Source organism: Prionailurus viverrinus, chromosome X (assembly GCF_022837055.1).
Source record: "Prionailurus viverrinus isolate Anna chromosome X, UM_Priviv_1.0, whole genome shotgun sequence".
In the NCBI taxonomy this organism is placed as follows: Eukaryota; Metazoa; Chordata; class Mammalia; order Carnivora; family Felidae; genus Prionailurus; species Prionailurus viverrinus.
This window is the reverse complement of record NC_062579.1, coordinates 5,329,993-5,345,810: the sequence shown is the minus strand read 5'-3', so window position 1 is coordinate 5,345,810 and position 15,818 is coordinate 5,329,993. Positions and strand designations below refer to the sequence as shown.

General features: G+C 39.8%; 1 pseudogene; it reads left to right on the top strand.

The window, feature by feature from the left end:
• Window positions 1–3,767: 3,767 nt before the first annotated feature.
• On the top strand, window positions 3,768–3,888 carry LOC125158069 (uncharacterized; annotated as a pseudogene).
• Window positions 3,889–15,818: the final 11,930 nt, after the last annotated feature.

Below are 15,818 nucleotides of genomic sequence, written 5' to 3'. Positions count from 1 at the left end.
TTGCATTGGATGCTGCCAACAAGAAGGGATTTTTCTGGTTGGATATTTGAGGACATCTTACCTAGGAGGACACCAGAGTAATGCTGAGGCTCTAACGGGCAAGGAAGCAGCAGCCGCTCATTGCCTGGGAGAAGGGTTGTTTCCTCGTTTGTGGTTTGGACAACGTTTGTGTTTTGTCCATGTTCAGGCAGGATTATAGAGTGGGTCACCTACTGGCCGCGGTCACTAAAGTGGGCTTGTCTAATACTCTGTGACATCGTTTATGGTGAGTAGGAAAACAGCCAGAAGCAGCTGGGAAGGCCTGGCTAGCTTATGGGTGCCAAAGGCTGCTTTTTTCTTCTTCTTCTTCTTTTTTTTTTTTTGTCAATAGTTAAGATTTATTGAGTGTTTTTGTTGTGCTAGGCACTGTGCTAAGTACTTTACATATTCAGGTTGAATCACCCCCATCTTATGAGGTGGCATTATGATCATCCTTATTTAACAGATGTACAAACCGGCACCGGCATTGCTAACCAATTTTTCCAAGGTTGGGGTGTGAGTTCAGACTGACGTCAGAGCCCACGATGTCTTAACCAGTCAGGTCTACAAAACCATAAGAAGGCTGTGCCTAGGCATTAAGACTCAAGTCAAGGTCACTTGCTACTTACAAAGTAGCAAGGATATACAAGGTGCCTTGCCTGAACTAGAAGCCAAGCACAAATCTGAAACAAATTATAGCAGCACGTCTATATTGTGAATCCATTTAAAATTATGTTGTAAAATGATACTTATTGACATGGAAAAACTGCTAATGATACAGTAGCAACAAAAGGCATTACAAAACACAATTTGGATTTCTGCTCACCTGAGGAACTTTTTATTTTTTAATGTTTATTTATTTTTGAGAGAGAGAGCTCATGTGTTTGCGTGGGGAGGGGCAAAGAGAGAGAGAGAGAGAGGGAGAGAGAGAATCCCAAGCAGGCTCTGCGCTGTTAATACAGAGCCTGATGATGAGTTCAAAACCATGAACTGTGAGATCATGACCTAAGCTGAAATTGAGAGCCAAACGCTTAACCAACTGAGCCATCCAGGCACCTGAGGAATTTGAACTCTTATTGCACAGGCTAAGCCTAGCATTTTGAGGGGTAAACCGAGGCAGATGCTTATCAGACTTTCCTGTTGTGTGATCAAGAATATTAATGGCCAACACCCAGCATGGAATTGGGTTCTCAGGAATCCAGAACTGTGGGACATGGCTATTTAACATTCCTTCTGGACATTTTACATTTATATACATCCATTGGCAAGTTTGAGTAAAGTCACTGTTGGCATTAGGTTTGTCCCTAGTGATAAATCCAAAAAATAACTTTTGTTTCTCAACCAAAATTAATATTAAATGCTCAAAGCTGAGGCTTACTCCTTGTAACAGAACCAAATAATAACAGTAACTATTTATGAAGTGGCTACATGCCAGGTTTTTCATTCATCATTTTATTTATTGCCACAAACAAGCCTCTGATGTAACTACTATTATCTCCACTTAAAAACAAAACTAAGGCACGGGGACAGTGAAGGACTTGTCCAAGGAGACACGTCAATGATTGTGTCATTCTGATTGCAGTTCCCATGTCCTGCTACTTTCTCAGTTTACTTGTTAACATTCCAGCAAGTTTTACAAGCTTGAAAAAAGGCATGCACAAATCTAAAGGGGTTTCAAATGTCCGTCTTTACACTACCATGTCATCTATGCTCTCTGCACCTGTGATATATCAAATGCACACTTGCACAGAATATCGTTTGCATGAGAAAAGGACATGGAGCTTACAGTCAGAGAATCGTTTCAGTCTTCATGATATTGAGAGTCAGATCAGCTACAATGGCCAGATTCAGAGTCTCCTTAGAGGGGCGCCTAGGAGTTGGTTGAGTGTCCCAGTCTTGATTTCGACTCAGGTCATGGGATCAAGCCCTGCATTGGGCTCATGCTGGGCGTAGAGTCTGCTCAAGATTCTCTCTCCCTCTTTCTATGCCCTTCTCCCCCACTGGCGCGTGCGCGCGCGCACACACACACACACACACACACACACACACACTCTCTGTCTCTCAAATAAATTTTAAAAAGTAAAATAAATAAATAAAAAGTCTCCTTAGAGTTGGAATTCCAGAGAAATTTATAGAAAATAGTTTTATATGAGGTCCAAAATATCAAATCAGTGTTTAAAAAAATTGACTTACATAATAGAGTCCACATGCCAAGGCCTCTGGAATATTAAAGCCTAATTGAAGTTTGGTGCAATAATTTTAAAGGGAGCACTGAATGTCTTATTCATCTCAAATTTGCTTTACTTAAGACTCAGATGACATTTCGGCGTAAAACATATTCTAGGCTAGTTTTACATAAAAATGACTTTGTAATGTGAATAATAAAACTAATTGTATATTTTGAATTCCTGGTGAACCTTGACTGGGAAACAAAATTCACATAAGCTGTACATTTTGCTGTTAACCATATTATGAAATATATTAGTTTCTTGATCACTTAAGTGTTCCCATTCCAGTAAGTGAATCTTGCAAACAGTGTTGTTTGGTTTTATCATGTTTGGAAAATGGCTTTTTGGTCTCTATAATTAATTTTTTGTTTTTGAAGAAGGCCCGGTAAAGAGAATTGAGCTACAGTAAATGTTCATTAGTTTTCAGTTCTCCCAGGAATCATGGCTAGAGGTATACTTCCTCTTTACTCAAATCTGTAATTAATGTTTATAAGATGTCATGCTGATGTTGTTTTTAAAAAACAGAATCTTGTGAAGAGAATACCATATGGGTATGTGATTAATGGATCATGAAAAAATTAGCTTGTTCACCAAATTAAAAGTTACCGGTTTAGATTACTCTTTATTAAACTTGTCTTGCATGTAGTAAAATCTAGACTAAACTTGGCAAGTTTGGGTTCAAAAGTAACTGAAAATGATTTTCATATCTCATTTTTTAGAGGTTGACATTTACTACAAATATGATATTTTAGGGATGCTTGGGGACATTGAGGCTTCCACCCCCAATCTTACTCTGTCTATGCGCACAATACTCCCCAATGAGAATTCACATTCAGAAGGATGATTCTGAGGTATTGCCACAGCTTGTTTCATGCCACCCAAAAGATTAGATTTTCAACATCACTGTTGTGTGGATTGTATGGTAATGACTGGATTGTATGGTAATGATTTTCTTTGATAGACCTCAAAAGAGTTGCCACATTCTTTATTGTGGTGGCAAATCTCTCTCTGGCCCAGGCCTGGCCCAGTGAAATATCGTGTCTCCCCACCAAACAGAATCATTCCTTGTTCTTGCTACCTGAACATGGGGAGAAAGCAACCTGAGTGGAAAGGAAGCAGCCAAAACCTGACTGGGGTGACATCTTTCCCACCCCATGGAGAGGATGATGTACAATAACAATGTGTGAAACTAACGTATAAAGAGAAGCAGAAACAAGTTGAAATCCCAATGGGTAAAGCGTCTTGGTAGTGGTGTTCCCTGATTTTTCCGATTCTGCGGCTTTTGCTTAGGTTCATTGAGCTACCTGGCTATCAAGGGCAATAGTTCTTTTTTCTCGAAGTTGGTTTCAGATGGGTTTTTGCCGCTTGCAACCAGGAGTCCTAATGAATGTAATAGTCAACATACTGAATACCTGCTGACAGGGCCACCATTTTTGTATGTAGCAAAAGCAGGAAAGTGAGCCAAATTATTTTAGACGTTTGAAATACGTTTGTTATGACGTTTGAAATGTAGAGGATTGTAGCCTTGTACAGGGGCAGGATTGTAGTCAATGAGGTTTATCTGAGCTGTGATTATTGCTAATTGAAAACTTTTCCCGATATCCCACTGTGACGATGTAAAATATAAAAGATTGTACCAAAGGTGGTACTGGCGTGGTGCAAGGTTGTCCACAAACAAGCCTTATACCAAATTTAATTTTTCATTGTATGGGTGTGCAATTAAAGTTTAATAGCAAATAATTATTCTGTATAATGATAAATCACATCCCCGGTTTGCACATGGTTTTCTGAGCGTGGCACGCACAAGCCTGGCTTGTGCATACGGTCTCATGAATGTTGGTTTGTTGCATGAAGAGGCTAGAGAGGATGGAGAAGGACCAGTTCTCATATAGGAACAGAAAGAGGTAAAAATGTTAAATTCTTCTGCTTTTCTTTACTCAGCACTTGGTTTCCATTGGAGGAAAATAGTGTATCTGATTCTCAATCAGATTCTCAATGACTAGCACCCAGCCAGGAAGGGTTGTAATTAAACCTGAGGAGTTTGCACAGACAAGGTATGATTTACTTAGGGACTGTATAAACATGTGGCTGAAAAGAGGTTGGGTTCTAATTTAAGAGATTGTAAGACCTGCAGCCCTAATTCTTTTTTAAAAAATATCTTATTTTTAACTAATCTCTACACCAAATGTGGGGCTTGAACCCATAACCCCGAGATCAAGAGTCACACACTCCTCCGACCGAGCCACCCAGGTGTCCCACGCACCTTTATTTTTATTTTTAGAGGGAGAGTGCGAGTGCGAGGCGGGGAGAGGGGCAGAGTTGGAGAGAGAGATGATCTTAAACAGGCTCCATGCTTAGCACGGAGTCCTACGCAGGGCTTGATCTCACGACCCTGGAATCATGACCTGAGTGGAAATCGAGTTGGATGCTCAACCGACTGAGCCACCCAGGCACCGCAGCAATCCTAATTCTTAATGGTAGTATTCCCCCAGAGTCCCATCTCAATCCCACTGAGGGGGCCAACTGTAACCTGCAAAATCAGGAATCCCACACCTTTGTCTCTACTCCAGACACTCTACTCACAGTGTCAGACCCTGGTCTTCAAACTACCTGCTTGTCTTGTACCCATGGAATACCCAAAATATCTCAAATGCAGTGAGTCCAAAATGAAACTCATCACCTTTCTCCCTAAACTTGCTGCTGTGTCTTAGTAAATTTCAATGGCTAAATCATTATACATTCTATCGTTCATGTCATATGTCTGGATAACACCTATTCACTTTTCTTCCTCACTTTCACCGTTCAATCAGTTCTTCCTAAACAACTCTAAAAATTTGTGGTCATCCTTCACACCCCCTTTCTCTCTGCCCTCTCACTAATCCTACACCAAGTTCTGTCACCTAAACACTTGTCCAACTTATTTTATTTTTTTCCATCTCTGCTATTGCCACAGTGGTCTGAGCCACTGCTACCCCTCTCCTGGATCAGCACGGTAACCTCGTAACCGGATGCCTTGCTTCTAGTCTGGACTCTGTACAGTCTTTTCTCCATGGTGCAGATGAGATGGGGTGTTTAATATGTAAATCTGCCATGATACTCCATTGTTTTTGATCTCTCAGGGGCTTCCCTTTGCTCTTAGCAAAAAATGACATGGTTCACAAGACTCTGTCTGTGTCGTCTGGATATGGTCTTTCTCATGGTACTCTACTCCTTTCTTACATTATGTATGCTGTTCTTGTCCCTGTTCCTTTAACATCCTATCCACAATGTTCTTTAGTCACCCTTGTTTTTTTTTTTTATCGAAGTGTAAATAACATACAGTGCTATATGAGTTTTAGGTATACAATGTAATGATTCAACAATTCCGTACATTACTTGATAAGGGGTTAATATCCAGAATATACAAGGAACTTACACAGCTCAGCACCAGGGAAAAAATACAATTGAAAATGTGCCGAGGACGGGGCACCTGGGTGGCTCAGTTGGTCGAGCATCTGACTCTTGATTTCAGCTCAAGTCATGATCCCAGGGTCATGGGATCAAGCCCCGCATTGGGCTCTGCACTGAGTGTGGAGCCTGCTTAAAATTCTGCCTTACTCTACCTCTCCCCTCTCCCCTGCTCGTGCTCTCGCGCTCTCTCTTTCTGTCACAAAACAAAGCAAAACGTAATGAGATATCACCTCACACCTGTCAGAATGGCTAATATCAACAACATAAGAAACAAGTGTTGGCGAGAATGTGGAGACAAAGGCACTCTGATGCACTGTTGGTGGAAATGCAAACTGGTGCAGCCGCTGTGGAAGACACCATGGAGGTTCCTGAAACAATTAAAGCTAGAACTACCATATGATCCATTGATTCCACTACTGAGGATCCCCCCCCCCCCCCGCAAATGAAAACATTAATTCCTTCACCCCTTTGCCTGGTTGCCAGGTTGGTCTTCCCAGAGCTCAGGAGTAGGCTCATTATATGTCCACTGGTCCCTTCGTTTTATCTTAGCATTCATCTGAGATTATCATTATACATTCATTTGTATAGTGATTTGTCTCTCACTAAATTGTACCTTCTTCTTTTTTTTTTTTTTAATTGTACCTTCTATGAGATGCAGGTCTTTTCTTTTACAGCGTATTCCTAGAGCCTTCCAGTTTTCCACTCACTTGACATAATGGTGATTCAGTATATTTGAAATAGGACTATTAATGCTTTATAGCATGTGTAATAGGCATTAAGTAGGCTTGGGGGACCAGTGGGTAAACCTGATAAGCATCATTTATAATATAGTTTCATTTAGAAAATATTGTTTAAGAACCACCAAACTGTAAATGAGTTTCTGAGACCTCCCAGTAAAAAAATTAGAAACTCTTAAATTATAGCTATTCAATACACCTGTTATTAACTTTTGTCTTAGTAATACAACAGCATACAGACTATATTATAAGAAAGTGTTTAGAAATGAATAGATATTTAGGCAAAAGGCTTATATATCATTTATGAATGCCTCTTACCCTTTATGTTAGAGCTACATAGGAGAACAGGGACTAGATCTATTTTTACTTACCAGTACCTTGTGCCCCGTGCAACGTCTGTGACAGAAGAAAACTTCAGTAAGTTTTTGTTGATGAAGATGAATGAATGATGCTGTTTTGTTTGCTTACTTTTGGCCTTTTACTCCTGATGCAATATTTCTACTTCTACATCCCTTTTGCTTAATTAACTTATATTTGTCTTTTAAGCTTCAGTTCAGGCACCACCTCTTATGCAGTCTTCACAGATGTCAACTTCCCCTCTGTGTGTGACCACGTGCGTGTATATGTCAGTGAACTTCCCATGCCATGTGATTGGTATCTGTGTCTCAGTCTCTCCCTGTGTAATAGGACCTCTTTGAGGGGAACTCTGTCTCCGGTGCCTTCAAAACTCCTCTTGATTTCAATTTAAATTAAAAACATGGATAAGTGGCCTGAATAGCTTTGATATAAATCCAAATCTATACATTTTTATTTTCCTTTTATTTCTCAAAATACAGTAAAAAGATAATACCCAAACAACAAAAAATAAATCCTGTTAAGATTTCTTAATATACACTCAAAATGGAAATCACATGTGAGAAATTTATCAGGTGGTGACTTTTGTTTATTTTTTCTTGAAGTTTATTTATTTTCAGAGAGAAAGAGAGAATGAGAGAGAGAGAGAGAGAGACAGAGAGAGAGGGAAGGGCATGGAGGATCTGAAGCAGGCTCTGTGCTGACAGCAGAGAGCCTAATGGGGGGCTTGAACTCACAAACTGTGAGATCATGACCTGAGCCTAGTGAGCCACCCAGGTACCCCAGGTATTGACTTCTAAAACAAAAAAACCAAGGTTACATTTTATAAAAACACCTTCTTAAATGCAGCAAACTAGCCATCTAGTGAATACTAAAGATCTAAGCGTAAAAAGTCATTGCAGAAAAAGGTCATTGTGGAACATTGCCCTTAGCAGTGAATTAGGAAAGCTTTTCCTCTGAGGTGGGGAATGAGACCAGGATGCCGACTGTACCTCAGTCCTATTCAGTACTGAGGTCTGAGCCAGAACGGTAAGGCAAGGGCAAATGATCAAGGGCAGAAAACCATCATTATTCTCAAATGACACCATTGTCTATGTAAAAAAAAAAAAAAAAAAAAAAAAATTCCAAAGCTCTATCTGTAGATAAACTACAAGGATTAATAAGTACATTTAGTAAGGTTGTGGCACAGAAAAATAGTTGTATTTCTGTATGCCAGCAATAATCAAGTAGAAAATGAAATTTGAAATACCATTTTCAACAGCATAAAAAAATGTCAGACACCTGGAATAAATCTAATAAAAGATGCAAAAAGTGCATCGTTATTGAGAGAAATGAAAAAGACCTAAGTAAATGGAGGAATAGTGCAGTTCTGGCAGGTTTTTAAAAATTGACAAACGCATTCTAAAATTTGTGTGAAAGAAAAGGATCAGCAATTGTAGAGAAAACTTTGAAGAGCAAGGACAAACCTGGAGGATTTATATTGTCAGATATCATGGCGTGTTATAAAGCTGCAGGATTTAAGATACTGTGGTATGAACATAAGAACAGAAAAATAGAGGTGCACCTGGGGGGCTCAGTCGGTTAAGTGGCCGACTTGGTTTCAGCTCAGGTCACGATCTCATGATTCATGATTTCCAGCCCTGCATTGGGCTCTGTGCAGACAGTGTGGAGCCTGCTTTCAATTCTCTCTCTCCCTTTCTCTCTCTCTCTGCCCCTCCCACACTCTCTCTCTTTCTCTCTCAAAATAATTGAACTTTAAAAAAGAATAGAAAAATAGACAAACTGAACAGAAAAGAGAGTCCAGAAATAGACCCACACATGTCACTTGAATTATGAGAAAGGGATAGCTTCAGTGTGGTTGGGCAAGAGTGGTCTTTTTTCTTTTAAGATTTTAGTTTATTTTCAAAACTTTTAAAGGTTATTTATTTATTTTGAGAGAGAAAGCATGCATGTGAGCGGGGGAGGAACAGAGAGAGAGAACCCCAAGCAGGCTTCGCACTGTCAGCACAGAGCCCAACATGGGGCTCAAACCCACAAGCTATGAGATCGTGACCTGAGCTGAAACCAAGAATAGGATGCTTAACAGACTGAACCACCCAGGCGCCCCTTAAGATTTTAGTTTTAAGTGATCTCTACATCCAATGTGGGGCTTGAGCTCACAACCCTGAAATCAAGAGTCACATGCTCGACCAACTGAGCCAGCCAGGTGCCCCAGGGATGGTCTTTTAAATAAGTGATGCTAAGTCAACTCCATGCCCATATGAAAAAGGTATCTTGACCCTCTCACTCAGCCATACGCCAAAATCAATCTCAGATGGATTGTAGATGTATATGTGAATGGTAAAAACAACAAAACATTTAGAAGAAAGCATAGGAGGATGTCTTACTGACTTCGGAGGTAGCAAAACATTGCCACCTACAAGCACTAATTAAAAAGAAAAAAGTGTACTACATTGAAATTAAGAACTTCTGTTCATCAAAGGGCAGCATAAAAATAGTGGAAAAGCAAGTCACGGTGTGGGAGAGGATATTTGAAAAGTGATGAACTTCAGCAGGGAGATGCACATTGCCAAGATAATCATTTCATGCTCACTAGAATGCCTTAAACGGAAAAGACCGATAATCCCAAGTTGCAAAGAGCTCCTAGACTGTCAGCTGTCTAAATAGCCTTCAACTGTAGACTGAATACATAAATTGTGATACATTGATACAATACAATACAATATAATCACAGAGAACAAACAGATGCATCTCTCGCTAATATTATTGAATGGAAGCCACACACGCTAGGCAGTAAGTACTGGGTAATTCTATTTACATGAAGTTCAAAAACAGGCAAAAATAACGCAGAGTATTAAGAATTGAGCTAGTGTTTATCCTTGTGAGAAGGAACAAAAGAGGATATTCTGGGTGCTGGTAATGTCCTATTTTGTGCTGTGGCCACTTGGTTACCTTTGTGAAAGTTTACTGACCTGTGCACTTACTATTTGTGTATTTTTCTTTTTTTAATAAGGTTTTTTTTTTTTCAACATTTATTTATTTTTGGGACAGAGAGAGACAGGGCATGAACGGGGGAAGGGCAGAGAGAGAGGGAGACACAGAATCCGAAGCCGGCTCCAGGCTCTGCGCTGTCAGCACAGAGCCTGATGCGGGGCTTGAGCCCACAAACTGTGAGGTCATGACCTGAGCTGAAGTCAAGAGTCGGACCCTCAACTGACTGAGCCACCCAGTGCCCCATTTGTGTATTTTTCTGTGTGTATATATGTCAATTTAAAAAATTGCCTGAAGAATTTGCTTACCAGAGAAGAAAGAGATACCAGAGATGAATTTTTAGGGAGTGCTTAGGAATTAATAAATAGAAGATTAATGACCTAAAACAAAAGTAGGCAGTCAACATGGGAGAAAATTGAAATGGCAGAAGCATTTTAAAATATGTATCACTTCTTTAGCATTTAGGGAAATATATCTTCAAACCACAATACCAGTTTCACATTGTCAAATTGGCGAAAATGTAAAGGCTACGTAATGCAAAGTTCTGGAAAAGATACCAGTTGGGGAGAATTCTTATATGCTTTTAGTGGGAGTGCAAATGGACAAATCTGGTTTGGAGAACAATTTGGCCTTAGATGGTAAAGCTGAAGATGTACTGTAATTCCATTTTGAGGAATATATCTAGAAAATTCTTAACTTTATGTAACAGGAGACAAGTATGAGAATGTTTTTTCTAGCATTGCTTGTTGTAAAAAAGAAATATGTGAAAATGATTGGGGTGGCTCAGTCAGTTGAGCGTCTGACTTCGGCTCAGGTAATGATCTCACGGTTCATGAGTTTGAGCTCCGTGTTGGGCTCTGTGGTGACAGCTCAGAGCCTAGAACCTGTTTCAGATTCTGTGTCTCCCTCTCTTTCTGCCCCTCCCCTGCTCACGCTCTGTCTCAAAAATAAGTAAACATTAAAGAAATTTAAAAAGTATATGAAAATGATCTAAATACATAACAGATGGAGAACGGATAAATATGTGTCATGTTCATACAATAGAGCACTATACAGCAAATAAGATAGCAGAAACATTGTATTAAAACCATAACAATGAGTAAAACATAATTTTAAAAACATGCAAAACAGTATATATGATGTATGATATTTGTGTAAAACTGCACAGCAGGGGCACCTGGGTGGCTCAGTCAGTTAAGTGTCCCAACTCTTGATTTCGGCTCAGATCATGATCTCACGGTTTGTGAGTTCGAGCCCCGCACCGGTCTCTGCACCGACAGTGCGGAGCCTGCTCAGGTTCTCTCTCTCTCCCTCTTTCTCTGCCCCTCCCCTGCTCTCTCTCTCTGTCTCGCTCTCAAAAGTAAATAAAAATTTTAAAAAAATTTAATAAATGCACAGCAGCAGTAAACAATAAATTCATGATGATGCCCATCCGAAAGAAGACAAACAGGAGGGAGGAAGATGCACATGTTGGGGAGGGGTTGTTCCACTTGCATAATTGTATAGCTAATTATTTTGTACTTAAAATAACTGACACAGGATACAAGATAAAGAATTGGTAAAGCTGTGTGGTAAGTATGCACATAGTTGTTATTCTCAACTTTCTCTGTTTGTAATATTTTACAATAAAAAGTTACACAGGAAGAAGAGGTGAAACACTGTGCTGTTTTCAAACAAAAGTAGAACCCCTCCACAAAAGAGCTACTTGTGCCCATGATACTTCACTCGATACATCTTACAGATCAGTATCTTGTTCCTACATTCAAAAATGCATCCAAAAGCATAGTGAGTTGTTTTCAGACAATAATAGCTAACAATTACGTAATGCTCCCTTTGTCGGGTCTTCCTCTCCCTGTCACTCTTTTTCTCCATCTCCCCTCCTTATTCCCTTCTTTCCTTCCTTTTGTCTTTCAAACTTTTTTTTTAATTGCAAGGAATTGCATTCATACAAAAACTGCATACAATGTAAATATATAGCTTACAAATTATTGTAAAGTGAAAGCTTATGTAACCAAACTGAGCCCTGCAGGAACACAGCTGGGGCAGCACCCGGGAAGCCTCTGCTGGCTTCTGTTCTAAGAGGCACACAGAAGCAGCAGGTGGTGGAGACTTTATTCCACCTAGGGTTGAGCTGGTTCCGTATTCTGCGTAATGTGTGCACGTGCACGCCATGTGTGTGCACCTATCCCAATTTCCATATGTGGCAATTAAGAGATTCCTCTCTAACAACTAGGGTTACTGCAAAGATTGAATGGTAGCATATTATAAAGTACTTAGAACAGTGCCCGGCAAGTAGAATTGTTTGCTTTCCTTTGCCCTGTTTCTCCTCCTCCCTCCCGACCCTCCCCCCTGTCAAATGTAACCCCCAGACATAGACCTGAACACTATTTTGAAGGCTTTCCTTTTCGGTAGGAATGGACGGGCGGGCAAACTCGTAAACAATGTGTCAAACAAGACATGTGAACTTTCCCCGATCGATGGAATACTGAGATGAACACATAAAAGTGTACAGTGGGCACAATTCAGAAATCAAGAGTCATAAAGAGACCTTCACCCTTTCTACCCAATGGTACTTTTACACCAAGGGGAAACATTTATACTGCAATGAATCTGTAATGTGTATTTTGCATTTTGAGAGGTGTGTCCCAGCAGGAGAAACACAGTGACCGAGAGGCAGCAAGACTAGTGAAGAGAGGATTGTGCGCCGTGGTCCTGTTGATCAGTAACTCAGCCGAAAAGTACTTAGTATGTCCTGGATACTAGAGGAGAAACTGAGGAGGTGACAGCACAAATGCTTATCCCTGGCCTCAGGAAACGAGGGACTTGCCTGATGGACAAATTTACAAACTCAGTAAAGAAAAAAAAAGTATAACGATAAAGGAAGTAGAGAGCGCTTAGAGGAGCACAGAGAAGCAGGCAACTTCATGTTGGAAGGTCAGCGGAGGGTTTTCTGGAGGAGATACTTGTGCTGCAAGACAAGGATGATGTTGTCATGCATTCTTTACTCACTGTTTAAACTGTGTTATTTCAACCAGGTCTAAGCATTAATTCACTTCTATTAGCTTCAATGACATTTTCCAGGCGATTTTATCATGACAGCTGGTTATTTTGCAGATTGGTCTCTTACAGACTTGAGACCAATAGACCTTGAAACAAGAGCATGAAAACAACGGAATGTAGAGTATTTGGACTTTTAAGTTGTTTCATAACTACAGAATGAAATATATGGACTGAAATATATATTACATATGTATTTTTTTCAGTTTACGTATGATTAGACTGTATTCTGCCCGCACCATTGATTGTCCATATCAACATTAAAAAAATTTTTTTAGAGATTTTATTTTCAAGTAATCTCTTCACCCAACATGGGACTGGAACTCACAACCCCAAGATCAAGAGTCGCATGCTCTACCGACTGAGCCAGCTGGCACCACTTTGTCAACATTGTTTAAACTAGGTTTTAAGTTCCAAGGAACAACAGCAAAAAAAACAAAAAACAAAAAACAAAAAACAAAAAAAACCCACAAAAAACCCAACGTGGCTAATAAGTTACTCTGAGCTATCAAATTATTCTGGAAGACAAATGAAGATAGCGGGCTTTAACATGAATTTAGTGGAAGAAATCAAAATAAAATAAATCTCAAAACCATGACATCACTGTTTCCTCCTAATGGCCCTATCTTTAGTCTTGAGAACACTTTAATCCTTTGAATCTCATTTTCATATACAAACTGAAAGTAGCCTTGCATGTTACCCTCCAAATTATAGCAATCATCAACCTCTTAAAGACTTTATAAAGGCATAGTAAAGGACTAGAGTTGTAATTTGGAGATAAAAGGCCAGAAAACACTGGAGAAGCAAGCTGTGTCCTAGGAAGTTACATTAGCAGGTATGTTCTAAATCTCAACTGAATGACTGCTCTGCAGGTTTTTTAATAACGGCGGTTTGTATGCAGAGGCCGTATGGAGGGGTCTCCAAAATGATTTGAATCTTTAGAGTCCCTCTGAATTGACTCAGCATTTCAACAAGCAATACAACTTTGGAAAAAAGTACACTTGTGTCTCTTCTTTGAATCCACTGACCTCTCTGTGTTCTTCAAAGAGATGAAGCGTGCATCCCATTAACATTTCTTTCAGACAGATGCCCAGTAGTGTGGTTGGTGGGTCATATGGTAGTCCCATTTTTCATTGTTTGAGGAAACTCCATAGTGTTCTCAGTGGTGGTCGCACTAATTTGCATTCCCACCAACACTGCGTGAGGGTTCCTTTTTCTCCACATCCTCTCTAGCACTTTTTATTTCTTGTCGTTTTGATTCTAGCCATTCTGACAGGTGTAGGGTGACATCTCGTTGTGGGTTTTTTTGTTTGTTTAAAATTTGTCCTCTCATTTTTTTTTTTTTTTAAAGCTTATTGGGTATAATTTCTACACCCAACATGGGCTTGAACTCACAACACTGAGATCAAGAGTCGTATGCTCTTCTGGCTGAGCCAGGCAGGTACCCCTCTCGTTGTGGTTTTGATTTGCATTTCCCTGATGATTAGTGATGTTGAGCATTATTTTATGTGCCTGTTAATAATCTGTATGTTGTCTTTGTAAAAATATCTATTCAGATCCTCTGCCCATTTTTAAAAGCAGATTGTTGTTTCTATTGAGTTATATGAGTTCTTTATATATTTTGGACATTAACCCCTAATCTGTATGATTTGCAAATATCTTCTCTCATTCAGTAGGTTGCCTTTTTCATTTGTTAATGGTTTCCTTTGCTGTGCAGAAGCTTTGTAGTTTGATATAGTCCCATTTATTTATTTTTCCTTCCAATTTCCTTGCCTTTGGAGTCACATCTAAAAAAATATTAATAAGGCTGATGTCAAAGAGCTTACTACCTATATTTTTTCTAGGGGTGTTATGGTTTCAGGTCTTACATTCAAGTCCTTAATCCATTTTGACCTAATTTTTATACATGATGTAATATAGTGGCTCAGTTTTCTCACCACCACTTTTTTTTTTTAATTTAAATTCAAGTTAGTTAACATACAGTGTAGTATCGGTTTCAGGAGTAGAGCCCAGTGATTCATCACTTACATACAACACCCAGCGCTCATCCCACTAAGCTCCCTCCTTAATGCCCATCACCCATTTAGCCCATCCTCCCACCCACCTCCCTCCAGCAACCCTCAGTTTGTTCTCTGTATTTAAGAGTCTCTTATGGTTTGCCTCCCTCTCTGTTTTTATCTTATTTTTCCTTCCCTTCCCCTATGTTCATCTGTTGTGTTTCTTAAATTCCACATATGAGTGAAATCACATGATATTCATCTTTCTCTGAGTGACTTATTTCGCTTTGCATAATACATTCTAGCTCCATCCATGTCATTGAAGATGGCAAGATTTCATTCTTTTTGATCGCCGATATTCCACTGTGTGTGTATATATACGTCTCGTCTTTAACCATTCATCAGTTGATGGACATTTGGGCTCTGTCCATTATTTGGCTATTGTTGATAGTGCTACTATAAACATTGGGGTGCATGTGCCCCTTCAAATCTGCATTTTTGTATCCTTTGGATAAATACCTAGTAGTGCAGTAGCTGGGTCATAGGGTAGTTCTACTTTTAGTTTTTTGAGGAACCTCCATACTGTTCTCCAGAGTGGCCTGAACCAGTTTGCATTCCCACCAACAGTGCAAGAGGGTTCCCGTTTCTCCCCATCCTTGCCAGCATCTGTTGTTGCCTGAGTTGTTAATTTTAGCCATTCTGACAGGTTCCCACCACCACTTACTGAAGTGACTATCCTTTCCCCGTTGTATATATGTATATGTTTAAGTAGGCTCCACACCCAACATGGGCTTGAACTCATGACCCCGATATCAAGAGTCACATGTTCTACTGACTGAGCCAGCCAGGAGCCCTCTGCATTGTATATTCTTGCCTCCTTTGTAGTGAATTAATTGACCAGGTATGTGTGGATTTATTTCTGGGTTCTCTGTTCTGTTCCATAGATCAATGTGTTTGTTTTTATGCCAATTCCATGCTGTTTACTA